This window comes from Pongo abelii, chromosome 11 (assembly GCF_028885655.2).
Source record: "Pongo abelii isolate AG06213 chromosome 11, NHGRI_mPonAbe1-v2.0_pri, whole genome shotgun sequence".
In the NCBI taxonomy this organism is placed as follows: domain Eukaryota; kingdom Metazoa; phylum Chordata; class Mammalia; order Primates; family Hominidae; genus Pongo; species Pongo abelii.
In genome coordinates this window covers 41,669,828-41,687,678 of record NC_071996.2, presented here as the reverse complement: position 1 = coordinate 41,687,678, position 17,851 = coordinate 41,669,828, and the positions used below count along the sequence as shown (strand labels likewise).

At 35.6% G+C, this 17,851-nt stretch overlaps 1 long non-coding RNA gene across 2 annotated transcripts in view; it reads right to left on the bottom strand.

Moving 5' to 3' along the window:
• Positions 1-17,851, bottom strand: part of LOC134759590 (uncharacterized) — a 146,123-nt gene that overhangs the window by 47,614 nt on the left and 80,658 nt on the right. The window contains exon 2 of one of the 2 annotated variants that reach the window (XR_010135983.1): positions 6,013-6,156. The exons of the other annotated variant lie outside the window; for it this stretch is intronic. This is a non-coding gene — a long non-coding RNA (uncharacterized LOC134759590). The remainder of the gene's footprint in view (positions 1-6,012; positions 6,157-17,851) is intronic. 2 annotated transcript variants of the gene reach the window in all.

The window sequence follows — 17,851 nt, the reverse complement described above, 5'->3', positions numbered from 1 at the left end:
GTTTTTCAAGCAATCCACAAGAGTAGTATTTCTTCACACATTTCCATATAGAAGGATGTAATATAAAAACACATTTGAAAACCATCCTATTGTCAAGACAGTGATTATGTTGTAATTATTAATACTTATATGACCTACAGCATTGAAAGTTTTCTATAATGCTAAAGGAGTGATGTATTTTGTTTTAAGTGTATTTGATTTCCTTCAAGGAAATAAAAACCACTCATATCTACCCAACAAAAGAAGATACTTTGTTTCTGAAAAACCTCAGGACCCCTGGAGGACAAGTTTGTATGCCTAATTTTGAAAACGAGGAATGACTATGAAGAATATCTCTAGAGATATCGAGATAAATAAAGATGAACCATGGAGAATTATCCAGCTCCCAAGAGTAATATCATATTCCTAAGTATTCATATGTCTAGAGGTGAAAACTCCGTAGTCTCACTATCCTTAGAAAACAAAGAACAAGGAGTATAAAACAAAGTGTACGAGCTCCCTAAAAAATCTTTTCATAGAGATAATATATTTTTATTGTTTTTTATTGTTATTTTTATTTATGTTTTTATCATTTTCGCCTGAAGCCTTCTAAAAATATGGCCTGGGAAGGAAATACACTTTCCTGATCTCACCAAGTTAGATTAGTATCAGCAGAAAATAGAGAATCCCAAGAGGAAGTATTTTCTCTCTTGTGCTTTGGAGAGAGACACTTGTGGATTCCTACATGGATATAGATGCAATGAATTTATAGATTAAGGAGAAGAAAAAACAGCTTTCCCAGGAAAATCAGTTTGCAAAATTTTCAAATTGCTTGCCCTTATAAAAATGATCATAGCTCTTATCTGATTGTGATTAATCTGGATTTTTATTTATTTGGTAGCTTTAGGATCTGTGCATGGTCAACAGAAAATATTTAGGAGAGGGGCAAAAATAATTTTCATACTTTTTAAGTACAAGAAATCTGTCTCATTTGTTTTTCAATTTACTTAAAAATATTAATTAGACACTCTCCTGGAGCCAGATACAATATTAGGGTCCAGAGATACAGTGGTATAACAAACTAGACAAGTTTTTGCTCTCATGAATGTGAATTTCTATGCTCATTGTAATAAAAATATTTTCAGATAGGAATAGATACTATGAAGAATACTAAATAGGATTATATGACAAAAAGGGTCTTCATGGTTGGGGAAGGTGGCTGTATATATAGGATGGTTAGAGAAGGATGTTTTAAGACAGAATGCACAAGAGCACCCTAGGTAGCAAGATGGGCAATGCAATGGCCTAAGGTGAAAAGATGCTCTAAATGTTCAAAGAACTGAAGGAAGCCAAGTGAGGCTGAGGCTTGGTCAGTAAGTGGGAGAGTGTCAACAGCCAAAGTCAAAGAGGCAGACAGAGGCCAGATTACATAAGACTTTAAAGTTCATAGGATGGGGCCAGAGTTGTATTATATATGCGATGTATCGTGAGTCCTAGAATGAGTGCAGGCACCTGGTAGGCAGCTAAACAATTTTTAATATTAAAATAATATTGTGAATCTGCTTCCATTTGCACTTGCGTTCTTAAGCCTAATTACTTTTTCATTAAAGTAGGTCCTTATGCCTGAGATCTCCTATTTTTTAAAGTAGTATACTAACTTTCAATCAAACTACCTCTATGATTGAGACAACTTAATTAACCAAAAGGTATAAACATCTTTATCTTTAAGTGAAGATTATTTGTCATTAAAGAAGAGAAAAATTCATGAATTTTTTCATCCATCTTACTTGCCATGCATTTTTGCTACAATTTAGTTATTAATCATTTCCTGTGTACTGCTAGATAAAAAGACCATGTCCAAACATATATATAATGTCTACTGGTGTATGCATTAATTGTGAAACATGAACTTTGTAACATTTTTTTTTAATTTTCCCAGAGGGTAGCTTTTTGTTCTTTTGCCTTTCTTATAGACTAGATACTCTATACCTATGCCTGGACTTTTTTAAAGGCTGTGTCATCTTTCTAAACAGAGCACCTGTAAGGAAATAAAAAGATAGTCTTAACATAATGTTCTTTTATATCAATATTTGTAGACGTCTTTCTCCTCCCTTTCAGCCTTTCATGTTTGAGGCTTTATTTTTTACTAACTTAATAAACATTCATCTAGCTCTTTTTGTGTGTCAGCTATTTTTCCATATAGTTTTACAAATATGGATTCATTAAATAAAACATGGCAATAATATTGAAGTGAAACTCAAAGTACATAGCAAACTCATGACTACATGAGTATGGTTTTAGTCAAATCATTCTAGGTGTTCTTATTCATTGCAACATAGCTGACATCATTAGCTTCCTTGGAGAAATTTTATTTTTGAAAACAAGTGTAGCTTGTTGACAAGATTGAAAATTTTGTATCATATAATAATGGCTTAGTGTTTATTTGTTTGAGAGGTGCAAATTTACTAAAGAAGCATTAGTTGAAGGAATAATTGATTATAGAGGAAATAATGATGCTTTTTTTTTTTTGACTGTGTCTCACTGTTGCCCAGACTGGAGCCCAGTAGCGTGATCTTGGCACTCACTGCAAGCTCTGCTTCCCAGGTTCACGCCATTCTCCTGCCTCAGCCTCCTGAGTAGCTGGGACTACAGGCACCCACCACCACGGCTGGCTAATTTTTTTTTATTTTTAGTAGAGACGGGGTTTCCCCGTGTTAGCCAGGATGGTCTCGATCTCCCGACCTCGTCATCTGCCCGCCTCGGCCTCCCAAAGTGCTGGAATTCCAGGCATGAGCCACCATGCTCAGTCAATAATGGTGCTTAAAAAAAAAGAAGTTATTAAATTTGAGGTGACAGCAGGACATTCAAGTAAACATGAGTTCCTGTCCCTTAATGAGCTATAAAAATCACCAAGATCTCAAACAACATCATCATCAGAATATATTATTATTGTTAACTTTTTGGGTCAGCCAACATTCGGACATGAAAATGCTACAAATGGGTTGACTGACAGATCAGCACATGGCTACAAGTGCCAACACAGTGGTTAATGTCAATAGAAGGAGAGAAAAATTTCAAGCAAAAAATTATTTCTCCTTAATGAAGGTTAAAATGTCAACATGTTAAACTCAGGGTTTCTGCTTTGACTATGTCTATCAAGATAATTAATGCATATGCAGATTTCACAGTGCTGCTGAAGTTGCATTTTACATGAGCAAAACTCAGGAAATATATTTTTATATACAGTCAGGAAAGAATCTTTGACTGAAAGCAAATAGTTATAATAACAGAAGGCTAACTAGGACACCAATTTTTAGTTTGCTAATGATTGAATTATGAGCTATTGTTTGCCATGTTTTTACTTCACCAGAAAGAGCTTTGTCTCACTGTGGGCATTCTTACTAATATTTTTCCCTTTCTTTAGGATATTTCAGGGCTCTAAGAAGATGGCCTTAAAGCCGTGTCATTCATGGTATAATATCAAAGAATGAGACCTGTCATAATTTAATTGAACATACTAGTGATAACTGGACCTATAACCACTCTAAGTTATACTTGCTGTCTGCATCCTATCAGTATTATATAAAAGGAGTTATAATACATTATTGAATTTTTAGCTCACATATGCTAGAGATGCTGCTAGGAAATCCTCTTCCAACAGAATTGCTAGAAGCCATGAACAAGCACGTTTGAGACATGCACATGTTGCGGAATGAGCAAGAAGCTTTCTAAAACAATGAGACATCACTTCAGATAAAGATAACCCAAGACACTGAGAAGATTGAAGCAGATGAAATGAGTGACTTTTACCTTTGAATTTACTTTTACTTGTGCTATTGTTTTTTAATACATAGTTTTTATACCTTCAGGCCTTAAATGCCTCAAGGTACTTCTGAATCTATTTATTAGCTTCTCCCCAACTCCTGCCTGCCATTTCTGTTTGAAATCAAGTGAACCTTATTGAGATTCATGTTTCTGTGTTGCATTATTATCCATGGATAATAAGTTTAGAGTGAGTATGGGTGTGTAGGGAAGGAAGAAGAGAGAAATATGAAATGTGAGATTGAACTAAATAAATGTGAAAATTATTTTAAAATTAAGATTGGTATCCCTTTCAAAGAGACAATTCTAATTCCAAATAGTTATCACTTATTGTGTCACATTGCAAAATGTCCTACCTATGTATTACATAATGTAAAGTTGAAACTAAGCCAATTATCCGCTTTGGCAGAGGCCTTAAAGTTTTACTATTGGTGCTGGACCATCCATATTGTCTTAGTTCATCCAGGCTGCTATATAACAAAAGACCATAAACTGGGTGTCCAAAAATATCAGAAATGTATTTTTCACAACTCTGGAGGCCTGGCAGTCCAACATCTAGTCACTGGTAGATTCGGTGTCTGTGAGGGCCTCATTTCAGGCTGATATATGGTGACTTCTTGTTATGTCCTCAAATGATGGAAGTTGGCTATTTTACATGGGCACTAATCTCATTCCTGAGGGCTCCACCTCTTGCCCTAATCACCACATCAAATCTCCATTTGCTAATACCATAATCTTGGGGGGTTGGACTTCAGCATATGAATTTAAGAGAACATAAATATTCAGGTTATAGCCATAGAGAACATATGAAAAGACTGTAAAGCTGAGTCAGACACCTTTAACATATCACCCACCAACAGATCATTAAAGAGAAGGCTAAGGATTCACAAGACAGTAAGAATTTCTTTGGAGGGAAGTCAATGAGTATTGGGCAACTCATCTATTTCAGATCAAATTTGGGGAGGAGGACTACATCTGTAGTTCTGCGGTTCGGACAATGCAGAAGCTAGTGCTTGACTCTGACCTGGCAAGCTTTTTTGGCAAAAGTTTGGATAGAATTGCCTGATACGGCAAAGCAAGGAGTGAAGAACACAATTCACTTCTACTCATGGCACAAATATCTCAATTTCTGGTAGGCAGTGAGAACCTCTCAAAAAGCCAAACTTAAAACATTTGGGAATAATCCTGGCTACAGGTTTTCCTCCCCAGAGCTGGATGAACACAACAGAAAGAGCCTGTACAGGATGTCCCGCAAGCAGCTGGAGCTAAGGCAAAGGTAGTTAGTAGCCGATTGAGAGGCGGATCAACCACAGAACACAGTAAAGTCGAAAGCCCTCCAGGAGGACACTAGGTGGTGGTCACTGATGACCCCTCAAAACACCCCAAGAGATAAGAAAGAGTATTTTGGCATCTGACACACCAAAAGAACATTTTAGCCCATGACACATCAGTCAAGTAAGAAATTGATATTTCTTTACTTTTACTTTTATATTGGTTGAGTTGGAGACAATAGGTAAGCAGAGGAGAGGGAACAGAAGAGGCCAATTAATAGTAAAGAATCTGACCATGCTGCCGTTCTCCACTTTAGGTTTCTTAGCCCAAGTTAAGCTTAAAGTGACCTGACTTTAAATTGAATATGAAAACAATGTTTTAATTTATATCAGACTTATCTGACTCATACCTCACGAAGAGACTATTATTGAATAAAAGTGAATAAGAAGATATTCTGGTTCTGCCAGGTTCAAGAAAGAGAAACTCAAAAGAGCCTGTTTGAAAACTAATGATGTGAGAAAAGTAAAGCTATTCCAGAAGTTCACCTTACAAAGTTCAGGTGGGTTTAAGACATTATTACAGAATTCTCAGGACCTGTTTTCTAATACAGATGTTCAGGAAGATGGCCTTCAAGAAAATATAAATATTGACCCATCCAGGGCTCCATGAAACATCTATGTGTACATTTTTAAAGTTTTGCTATAGTAAATGTCAGATGGATGTTTTGTCCTTTTATCCTTGTCCATAAACTGTGCTTATCTTCTGCTGTGTATTTCTCATTTAGCCTTTGTTTATTGCTGTCCTTCACTAGAATCTTTCAATCATCTAGATTGAATGAAGATCAAACTATCTTATGATTTCTTATCTCCTAAAATGTTTGTTTTAGAAATAGAAGATTGACATTGGCAAAGAAGACAACTGATTGCAAACTTCACACACCTCTGATGGCTTTCAAAGGTGGCTATTTTTAGTTACCTCATAACCAAGGGGGCTGTCCTCTCACTTATGCCCTGCATCCTGGCACCATTCCTAAGGAAAACGTTGATGAAAGAGGATCTGTCATTCCTCTTTGATGAGCAGACACTGCAATAGAATGGGGTGTGAAGTTGAGAAAACAATCAGCTCAAATAAAGTTGACTCTAATATCTTGATGCAAAGGGGAAAAGCAGACATAGTTTTTCTTCTCAGGGCTTTGTTTTTCCATCATCTGTGAGTAGAGAAATGAGTGACGCATCAGATCCCTCTTCAAACTCCCCTGTCTCATCATTCCATAGGTTTATCCATTTGAACAGCAGACTAGCAGATACCGAGGTTCACCGTTTTTATCTCTCAGACTCAACATTTCGTTTTCAAAATTTCCTTTCAGAATTTGGTTAGCCAGGATTGAAAAGGATCACACCTATCAGATTAAACCCATTTACATTCATTTTTATTCATTGCCATTACTAATGTTTATTACTATTTACATGCAAAATCTGAAACCTTAAGGCTTCTGAAAAAAAGCCATTAAAGAAAAAAAAACTGTGGTGAATAATGCATTTTTTCCTCTTCAGAGGATATTTGATTTACAGATATGCAACCTTTTTAAAAATAAAATAAATGGGGTTATCCAGTCTCATATATGAAGTTCTTTGTTTCTAATTTTTAATGTAGGGCTATTTATCTCTCAAGATATCAACATTTACACTCTATCTCATAAAACTTGGTGTTTGAAGAATGCTTGAACTTTCAATAAAAAATTATAGTAGTAAGCATCCTTTTCAATTATAATTCTCTGGAATACCTTTTTCTTTACTTCCAAATTTAAATTTCAAATCCTGAACAAGTATAATTATTGGAAAACAAACTTGCTATATTTTGATTTGCTTTCAAATTAATAGAATCAGAATAGAACATGTTGTTGATTTTAAGACAATTGCAAGTCACATTTTGAAAATGCTTACTGCATTATAAATCATATGACTTCATTTCCCAGGATGATAAATGGTCTTTGGCCAACTTGTCACATTTATTTATGTACGTTTCATGCTTCCCTCCTTTGATGTTTCATGTCGCTGAAGGTAAATTGAGTTTGTGCCTGAAAATGTACATGTAAGTAACTTTGCCCTTTTCACCAGATTGACTGGCCCATTTAGTTGATACAAACATGCACATAAACACAATAAATAAAAACAATAGCAAAAATAATGAAAAGGCAATTACCTGGTACTTAGAGAAAATATTAAGCATTTGAAACCTTCATCAAAGTTTTTGTTTTTTATCATTTTTGTTAGACAAAATGTCAATTGAAATTAATGCTAATATCTAGTCAAAATTTAGCAGTAATTATCTACCTCAATTTTACCTCCATTAAACCAGCAATCTCAAATAGAAATTTCTATAGAAGTCTAGAGGTGACATGTAATAGGCTATTATGAGAATTAAACTAAACATATGGAATGAAGAAAGAAGACAGTTCTAGTGTCCTGTGAAAATGGAAGCCAGACGGCCTGGCCATCATACTGAAATCATGCACCTGATGGTAGAAAAAAATTAAGTTGAATTTATTCTCTTAAGAACGTCACTTCCAGATAAAAAATTAAGAAAAATAAATGGTTTAAGTACCAAAAGTCACAAATATTTTTAACTTTTAAATATTAATAACACTTTTCTGCCAGACGCAAGACTTGAGGATTGCTATTTACAAAAGGTTTCCATTGTGATCAATATTTTACATTTGTTTATTGGCAGAAAGGTGAGTGAGAAGTGGATAGTTTTTGATGCTGCTTTTGTAGTTGTTTTTATTACTGCTGCTGCTGCTGCTGTTGTTTTGTTGACCCCTGAGTCAAGAGTGTATGAAGACAGCACTCAGGAAGAGTGGACAATACTCATTTGGAGAATTTGACATATACTATGGTTCCCATATTATTTAGATAGTAATGATGGTTTCTTGAAAAGCCATCCCAACACTCTGTGGCACTGGACATCCACAAATCCCATCCTACTCCACTCTGTGAATCAAATTAACAGAAAAATTTGAAGTTTTAAGTCATAGTAGCTAATTAGCAAATTCTATTCTGTATTGCAGTTGTTCTCAGCCTGTTGTTCTCCTGTCTGTGCTATATATGAGGTACCCTCCACTGTACCAATGAAAGAAGACCTAATTTAAAGTCTATAGTCTCTTGTTAATCAAGGAAAAACTATTGAATGCTCTATACATTTCCAAGATTGTGCCAATGTAGCAGGTAATATGCCAGGAATGGAATAAGTCTATACATTTATTTTTCTGACTTATGCTTCCATTTTGGTCTGATAAAATAAGTACTTATTGGAAATAACTTAGGAGGCCTTTTAAGGAATTAGGTAATCACTTCTGTGATTTCCTGGACACAACATTAATTAGCTAATTATTAATATATTAAATCAGCACTTTTTTATACTGTTAGATTCTTATTTCATACATGTTTACTACAAAAATGTATACAGAAAGTAAAATATAACCATGAAATGTGATCAAATGTGCAGCTTGAGCCCTGACCAATATTCAGGTTGTGTGCAAAATAGATTAGCATTTGTTGAAGCCATGAATCTTGAGGTGAGGTATTTAAAAATCTGGAGCACCAACTTTCTTGTAGCATAATTATTTCTCAGTATATTTGCAAGTTATAAAGCAATAACTGGTAAAACATTAAAAATAAATACGGGAAATATAATCCTTGACCACAAATTTCTCTTTAGCTGATCTTTCTTCAGACATTATCATGATAATTTTTTCAATTTCTCTTTCATTATTTGTTTTATTTTAAAATTATTATTAATATTCTATTATACTATAACAGTATAAATAATATATTATTTAATAATATAATTCTAGAAGTAATATTATGGTATTTTATTATTCATGTTATTATCTATGTTCATTTTGCTGTAATACTGATATGATAATATGAAAAGATAAATCAAAACCAATAAGGTTTGTACCATGGACAGTAGAAGGAATAAATTAAGAGTCTTAATTAGGCCTGGAGTGATGGCTTACGCCTGTAATCCTAGCACTTTGGGAGGCCGAGGCGGGCAGATCACCTGAGGTCGGGAGGGCGAGACCAGCCTGATCAACACGGAGAAACTCCGTCTCTACTAAAAATACAAAAAAATTATCCAGGCATGGTGACGCATGTCTGTAATCCCAGCTACTCGAGAGGCTGAGGCAGGAGAATCGCTTGAACCTGGGAGGCGGAGGTTGCGGTGAGCCGAGATGGTGCCACTGCACTCCAGCCTGGGCAACAAAAAGGGAAACTCCGTCTCAAAAAAAAAAAATAGAAAGAAAGAGTCTTAATTTTGGCTCCAAAGCTAAGAGAGTAGTCTGGTATCTTTTGTGGTCCCAATTTGTAAAGAGAGGTACTGGACTAGGTGGTAACTAAAGTTTTTTCTCATCTCAAACAGTCTGCCCTGAAAATAATAATAATAATAATATAATCCATTGTTCATGTATAATGAATAATAATAATTACCCAGAATTTTTTTATTGGAACAAAACTTGTTGTACTTTTATGTTGGCCTAGAATGTTGGGATATTAAGGTCCCAAGGACAAGTTTCCACTTGAGCCAGGGAGAATATCAATGAAAAAACAGTGTAACTTCCCAGATGGCTACTTTTTGGAATGTGCAGTTCTGACATAAATTAATTTTTTTAATCAAAAGCCTTTTATTCTCAGCCAAATCCTCTTTAAAATGTCATTGCCTGAGGAGTCTGGGTAATTCTGAAAGGATCATGAAGATAAACTGTTCTTGATACTTACAAAGTGTGACAATGATATTCTAATATAGAATGAATACCTCCAAGCATTTCCCTTAATTTGTGTATTGTGTGTATTTTTCTTTTTAAATTGGCTTTAATAAGGCCTTAAAGATGTCTGCAACGCATTTGACTGAATGAAAAGATAATTATTTTCTAAAGAGTTATGAAGATATTCATCCAATGGTCAAATGTTTGGGCATGTACTTTCCTGCTTTTGCAGTGTGAACACATTTCCCAAGAGATTTCAGGGTCAGTATCTTTTCATATTTTTTTCTTTAGAAGTAATGAACAAAACTACTCACAAAAGCACACACACACACACACACACACATATATATATATAACGATTTTGGTGATTCTTTTCAGTGGGCTAGATTGTTCTGCTTGACTAAAATCTCCTCTATGGATCTCTTTGATCAACATAAAAACTGTTTCCCTTTCTAGTATTAGCTCACTGCATTGCCAGAGCTTGAGTTCAGTGATTCTATATTGTTGTTATACTGGCAGTGCTAAACCCTAGATGCTCAATTACGATGTATTTGAAAAATAAATTATTGGATAAATAAATATAGCTAAAAAGTATGTATCATCCCAGTATGTATCCCAGATCTTCATTCTTCTCCCATATATTTGAAATTCTCACTGAGAGACACTGCTAGGATTACAAAGTTGTCTTGAAATGGGACATATTAGTTATTGATCCATTAACACCTTGGTACAAACTAAAATGTATCCCTGAGGGATTGTACCCTTCTTGGATTGCATAAGATACAGGAGAAGAGAAAAGACAAATCAGGGCTTTAAGTACTCTGAGAGGTGAATAGCGCATTTAAGTGGGAGGCTTGGGCACCTTCAGAACAGGGAAAGGATCAGAATTGCTGGTGAGAAGTAAATAGAAAGAGAGGGTTGCTTATAGGAGAAAAGAAGGGAACTATTAAAAGTGATCTTTATCACAGTTATGTCTGGACCACTCCCAGACTAATATTAGCTTTAATCTAGAAAGCAAATAGCCACGGTATTAAATTTAGGGAATCCCAACACAATCACTTTCACTGTTAACTGTACTGAGCAGAGTGCCAGGGTACTTCAGGGTAGAGAGTTTGTGAGAAAAAAATTTATCTTTGTTTATACTTTCCTTTTCACTCAATTCTTTCAGGAAAACAGGAAAGGGTCTTTGATTGCCAAGACACTTTGAATGTAAGGTCCCAAAACTTACCGTGTAGGCCATCTATCTAATCATATAATTAAAGATTGCTTTTGAAATTAAGAAAAAACGGAAGCTATAGAATAAAGAGATGGGTGGGGGAGTAGGAAGTGGGTCTTATCTTCACTTTTAAGCAAAATAAACTTGTGCAAATAATTTTAGATAATTTTTAATGTGTGTATTGTAGTGGTAGGAGTGGTTGAAAAATAGAAAGAAGATACAATAAAATATAAAGTGATGAACATTTTATGTTAATGTTACGATTTTGCCAAGTTCCTGCCCTATTTATTTTTAGCAATGCTGGGACAAAAAAAAGACACAAGGCAACAAAACTATTTTATGTAATGCACACAATAATACTAAAAAAAACCCCACATTATCAGAATAATCATAATGGGAGGAATTAAAATAATTTCCTTTTAATGGATACAAATAAAGTGTTATGCCCTTAATTTTTTTTATTTAATCCTTATAGCATCTATGTGGCCACAGAAATTGAGGTTAAAAAAAGATGAAACCACTTGTCCAAGTTTCCATTTTTAGTAGGTGGAGGTGCTGGATTTCAGCATGAGGGTTATTAGATTCCAATGACTTTGTATTTAACTCCTTCAATACACTGTTCCCTTCACAAAAGTTTATGGCTACATGAAGGTTTTAGAGGAAATCTTTGTTGTTTTCAACATGGACAGAGTTAAGTTAAACTAGTTGGAGAGCATCTACCCTTTTAGTATGTTATCTTCTTGGGATCACACAGGATTACTGAATAAAATTAACATCTAAACAAATTTGATAAATTCCCACAAGTCATGTATGGTAGAATTAAGTGTATGAGTCTTGATTAAACCATCAGATCATAACTACCTGTTTAAAAGCACTGCCTATACCTGTTCTATCACTGTGTACCCCATTGCTTTGGTAAGCCTCTCAACAATGAAGATTTAAGTAGCATTTCCAGGACACTGTATCCTTCCAGATTTTCTCTGGCCCTGGAAAATCTTAGTGAAGGAGAGGAGAATAGGTTTCTCAAGCTTGATCATTGGACTTTCTTCCTTGGACCTGCAACTTGGAAAGTTTCATCCTTTTTCACTGTAAGAAAGTGCAAAAACTTATTTTAAAATGAATCGTGCAATGGAAGTGCATTTTAAAGAACTGGCATGCAAATAATAAAGCCATCGGTGACCTTCTCAGCATAAACTTTTTTGGTAATTATAATGTATGTATGCATGAAGCAATAATGAAATAAATTATGACAGCACTAAGGACATATTATTATGTAGAGCACATGCAAAGAAGCCCTTTTCTGGGGGTAGAAACCGGCTCATTCTGGTTACACGTGTATTTAAACATTGTTGTTACTGGCAAAGAGCTAACATCATTTCCCTGATGCCTTACAAACAGTGCTACCAAAAAAAAAAAAAAAAAATGCACTTTGAACTAATTGGAACCCAGTAGGGAGGAGGGCAAAGCAGATACTGTGAGGTTTCAACTTGAATATTTTCCTTGCCATTAGAACAACTTGTTTCTCAGCCAAGTTTTCTTTCTTTTTACCTCCATAACAATGAAAGTGGCCCCAGACCTCTCCTATTCACCATTATCCCCACTGAACTAAAGGGAAGTTAACAGCAAGGGAGAAGTAAGTAAAAAGCTCTGGAAAGGAGGGAAATTGTTTAAAAATTTATCTGAAAAAAAAATCTAATAAAAAAAATTCCCACCCAGGGGAGAAATCTAAGGTCACTGAAAAATAAGAAATTAAAAAAAAAAAATCCTCAAAGAACTAAATGCTGGTGCTTAAAAAAGAGAGAAAAACCAAGATACATGCAGATGCATTTCAGGAGACAAATGCCCAGAAATCATCCAGGGACCAGCCAATTCACCATCAGAAATTATACAAAGCTTGAGAATCTGATGGTGAAATTGACCCAGTGGTGTTAGCAGGTCATAATCAATTAATAGTGAACAAATGCCTTCTTTTCCATTGAATACCAAGTTTTTGTCCAGAAGCTAAAATCTAATAAAAACTGAATTTAGTTATTACATTTCAAAGTAAATGTATTCTTTTTTGTCTCTCTTCTGTTTCTACTGTGTTTGAGATGCAACTTAAATAATGCCAACAACTGAATGAGCTGCAACAGAGCATAAGAACTCAGAAAATATGAAGTGCAGGCCAATCAGACTTCAGGCTTCTTGTCTCTCACCTGAGCCCTATTCTTCATCCCCCTGCTAACCTGTCTGCTCAAAAAGCTGTGGTTAGAGAAGAACCTTCCAGGGCAGAAGAGATTAGAATAGATAAAAACAAGGCAACAGCTTGAGATGAAAGGACAGGAAAAAAGAAAAAAAAAGAGTGTTTTATGGTCACTGTTTTATTAGTAAGTAATTGTGACTAAGGGGAATATTTAAAAGGATGCTTGAACATATTCTTATATATTAAGGTAATTTATGGAATTCAATTCAAGAAAAGTGTTACAATTATAATTGCAAAGTATCAAAGCTGCCTACACTGAGTGTCAGTCACTCCTGCGTTAATTTACGTTTCAAATCCTTACGTTTTGTCCGCTAGATTTTGGCATATCCCGCAATTTTTCAAGCAACAGCTTGAGATGAAAGGACAAGCAAAGAAAAAAAAGAGTGTTTTATGGTCACTTTTTTATTAGTAAGTAATTGTGACTAAGGAGAAATATTTAAAAGACTACTTGAACATATTCTCCTATATTAACGTAATTTATGGAATTCAAGAAAAGTGTTACATTTATAATTATAAAGTATCAAAGCTGCCTGCACTGAGTATCAGTCGCTCCTGCGTTAATTTACCTTTCTTTTCTTTTTTTTAAAATTATTATTATACTTTAAGTTTTAGGGTACATGTGCACAATGTGCAGGTTAGTTACATATGTATACATGTGCCATGCTGGTGTGCTGCACCCATTAACTCGCCATTTAGCATTAGGTATATCTCCTAATGCTATCCCTCCCCCATCCCCCCACTCCACAACAGTCCCCAGAGTGTGATGTTCCCCTTCCTGTGCCCATGTGTTTTCATTGTTCAATTCCCATCTATGAGTGAGAACATGTGGTGTTTGGTTTTATGTCCTTGCGATAGTTTACTGAGAATGATGATTTCCAATTTCATCCATGTCCCTACAAAGGACATGAACTCATCATTTTTTATGGCTGCATACTATTCCATGGTGTATATGTGCCACATTTTCTGAATCCAGTCTATCATTGTTGGACATTTGGGTTGGTTCCAAGTCTTTGCTATTGTGAATAGTGCTGCAATAAACATACATGTGCATGTGTCTTTATAGCAGCATGATTTATAGTCCTTTGGGTATATACCCAGTAATGGGATGGCTGCGTCAAATGGTATTTCTAGTTCTAGATCCCTGAGGAATCGCCACACTGACTTCCACAATGGTTGAACTAGTTTACAGTCTCACCAACAGTGTTAAAGGTTCCTATTTCTCCACATCCTCTCCAGCACCTGTTGATTCCTGACTTTTTAATGATTGCCATTCTAACTAGTGTGAGATGGTATCTCATTGTGGTTTTGATTTGCATTTCTCTGATGGCCAGTGATGGTGAGCATTTTTTCATGTGTCTTTTGGGTGCATAAATGTCTTCTTTTGAGAAGTGTCTGTTCATATCCTTTGCCCACTTTTTGATGGGGTTGTATGTTTTTTTCTTGTAAATTTGTTGGAGTTCATTGTAGATTCTGGATATTAGCCCTTTGTCAGATGAGTAGATTGCAAAAATTTTCTCCCATTCTGTAGGTTGCCTGTTCACTCTGATGGTAGTTTCTTTTGCTGTGCAGAAGTTCTTCAGTTTAATTAGATCCCATTTGTCAATTTTGGCTTTTGTTGAGATTGCTTTTGGTGTTTTAGACATGAAGTCCTTGCCCATGCCTATGTCCTGAATGGTAATGCCTAGGTTTTCTTCTAGGGTTTTTATGGTTTTAGGTCTAACGTTTAAGTCTTTAATCCATCTTGAATTAATTTTTGTATAAGGTGTAAGGAAGGGATCCAGTTTCAGCTTTCTACATATGGCTAGCCAGTTTTCCCAGCACCATTCATTAAATAGGGAATCCTTTCCCCATTGCTTGTTTTTCTCAGATTTGTCAAAGATCAGATAGTTGTAGATATGCGGCATTATTTCTGAGGACTCTGTTCTGTTCCATTGATCTATATCTCTGTTTTGGTACCAGTACCATGCTGTTTTGGTTACTGTAGCCTTGTAGTATAGTTTGAAGTCAGGTAGCGTGATGCCTCCAGCTTTGTTCTCTTGGCTTAGGATTGACTTGGCAATGCGGGCTCTTTTTTGGTTCCATATGAACTTTAAAGTAGTTTTTTTCCAATTCTGTGAAGAAAGTCATTGGTAGCTTGATGGGGATGGCATTGAATCTATAAATTACCTTGGGCAGTATGGCTATTTTCACGATATTGATTGTTCCTTCCCATGAGCATGGAATGTTCTTCCATTTGTTTGTATCCTCTTTTATTTCATTGAGCAGTGGTTTCTAGTTCTCCTTGAAAAGGTCCCTCACATCCCTTGTAAGTTGGATTCCTAAGTATTTTATTCTCTTTGAAGCAATTGTGAATGGGAGTTCACTCATGATTTGGCTCTCTGTTTGTCTGTTATTGGTGTATAAGAATGCTTGTGATTTTTGTACATTGATTTTGTATCCTGAGACTTTGCTGAAGTTGTTTATCAGCTTAAGGAGATTTTGGGCTGAGATAATGGGGTTTTCTAGATATACAATCATGTCATCTGCAAACAGGGACAATTTGATTTCCTCTTTTCCTAATTGAATACCCTTTATTTCCTTCTCCTGCCTAATTGCCCTGGCCAGAACTTCCAACACTATGTTGAATAGGAGTGGTGAGAGAGGGCATCCCTGTCTTGTGCCAGTTTTCAAAGGGAATGCTTCCAGTTTTTGCCCATTCAGTGTGATATTGGCTGTGGGTTTGTCATAGGTAGCTCTTATTATTTTGAGATATGTCCCATCAATACCTAATTTGTTGAGAGTTTTTAGCATGAAGGGTTGTTGAATTTTGTCAAAGGCTTTTTCTGCATCTGTTTAGATAAACATGTGGTTTTTGTCTTTGGTTCTGTTTATATGCTGGATTACATTTATTGATTTGCGTATATTGAACCAGCCTTGCATCCCAGGGACGAAGCCCACTTGATCATTGTGTGTAAGCTTTTTGATGTGCTACTGGATTCGGTTTGCCAGTATTTTATTGAGGATTTTTGCATCAATGTTCATCAAGGATATTGGTCTAAAATTCTCTTTTTTGGTTGTGTCTCTGCCCGGCTTTGGTATCAGGATGATGCTGGCCTCATAAAATGAGTTAGGGAGGTTTCCCTCTTTTTCTATTGATTGGAATAGTTTCAGAAGGAATGGTACCAGTTCCTCCTTGTACCTCTGGTAGAATTCGGCTGTGAATCCATCTGGTCCTGGACTCTTTTTAGTTGGTAAGCTATTGATTATTGCCACAATTTCAGATCCTATTATTGGTCTATTCAGAGATTCAACATCTTCCTGGTTTAGTCTTGGGAGAGTGTATGTGTCGAGGAATTTATCCATTTCTTCTAGATTTTCTAGTTTATTCGCATAGAGGTGTTTGTAGTATTCTCTGACGGTAGTTTGTATTTTTGTGGGATCGGTGGTGATATCCCCTTTATCATTTTTTATTGCATCTATTTGATTCTTCTTTTTTTCTTTATTAGTCTTGCTAGCGGTCTATCAATTTTGTTGATCCTTTCAAAAAAACATCTCCAGTATTCATTAATTTTTTTAAGGGTTTTTTTTTGTCTCTATTTCCTTCAGTTCTGCTCTGATTTTAGTTATTTCTTGCCTTCTGCTAGCTTTTGAATGTGTTTGCTCTTGCTTTTCTAGTTCTTTTAATTGTGATGTTAGGGTGTCAATTTTGGATCTTTCCTGCTTTCTCTTGTGGGCATTTAGTGCTATAAATTTCCCTCTACACACTGCTTTGAATGTGTCCCAGAGATTCTGGTATGTTGTGTCTTTGTTCTCGTTGGTTTCAAAGTACATCTTTATTTCTGCCTTCATTTCGTTATGTACCCAGTAGTCATTCAGGAGCAGGTTGTTAAGTTTCCATGTAGTTGAGCGGTTTTGAGTCAGTTTCTTAATCCTGAGTTCTAGTTTGATTGCACTGTGGTCTGAGAGACAGTTTGTTATAATTTCTGTTCTTTTACATTTGCTGAGGAGAGCTTTACTTCCAAGTATGTGGTCAATTTTGGAATAGGTGTGGTGTGGTGCTGAAAAAAATGTATATTCTGTTGATTTGGGGTGGACAGTTCTATAGATGTCTATTAGGTCCGCTTGGTGCAGAGCTGAGTTCAATTCCTGGGTATCCTTGTTAACTTTCTGTCCCATTGATCTGTCTAATGTTGACAGTGGGGTGTTAAAGTCTCCCATTATTATTGTGTGGGAGTCTAAGTCTCTTTGTAGGTCACTCAGGACTTGCTTTATGAATCTGGGTGCGCCTGTATTGGGTGCATTTATATTTAGGATAGTTAGCTCTTCTTGTTGAATTGATCCCTTTACCATTATGTAATGGCCTTCTTTGTCTCTTTTGATCTTTGTTGGTTTAAAGTCTGTTTTATCGAAGACTAGGATTGCAACCCCTGACTTTTTTTGTTTTCCATTTGCTTGGTAGATCTTCCTCCATCCTTTTATTTTGAGCCTATGTGTGTCTCTGCACATGAGATGAGTTTCCTGAATACAGCACACTGATGGGTCTTGACTCTTTATCCAATTTGCCAGTCTGTGTCTT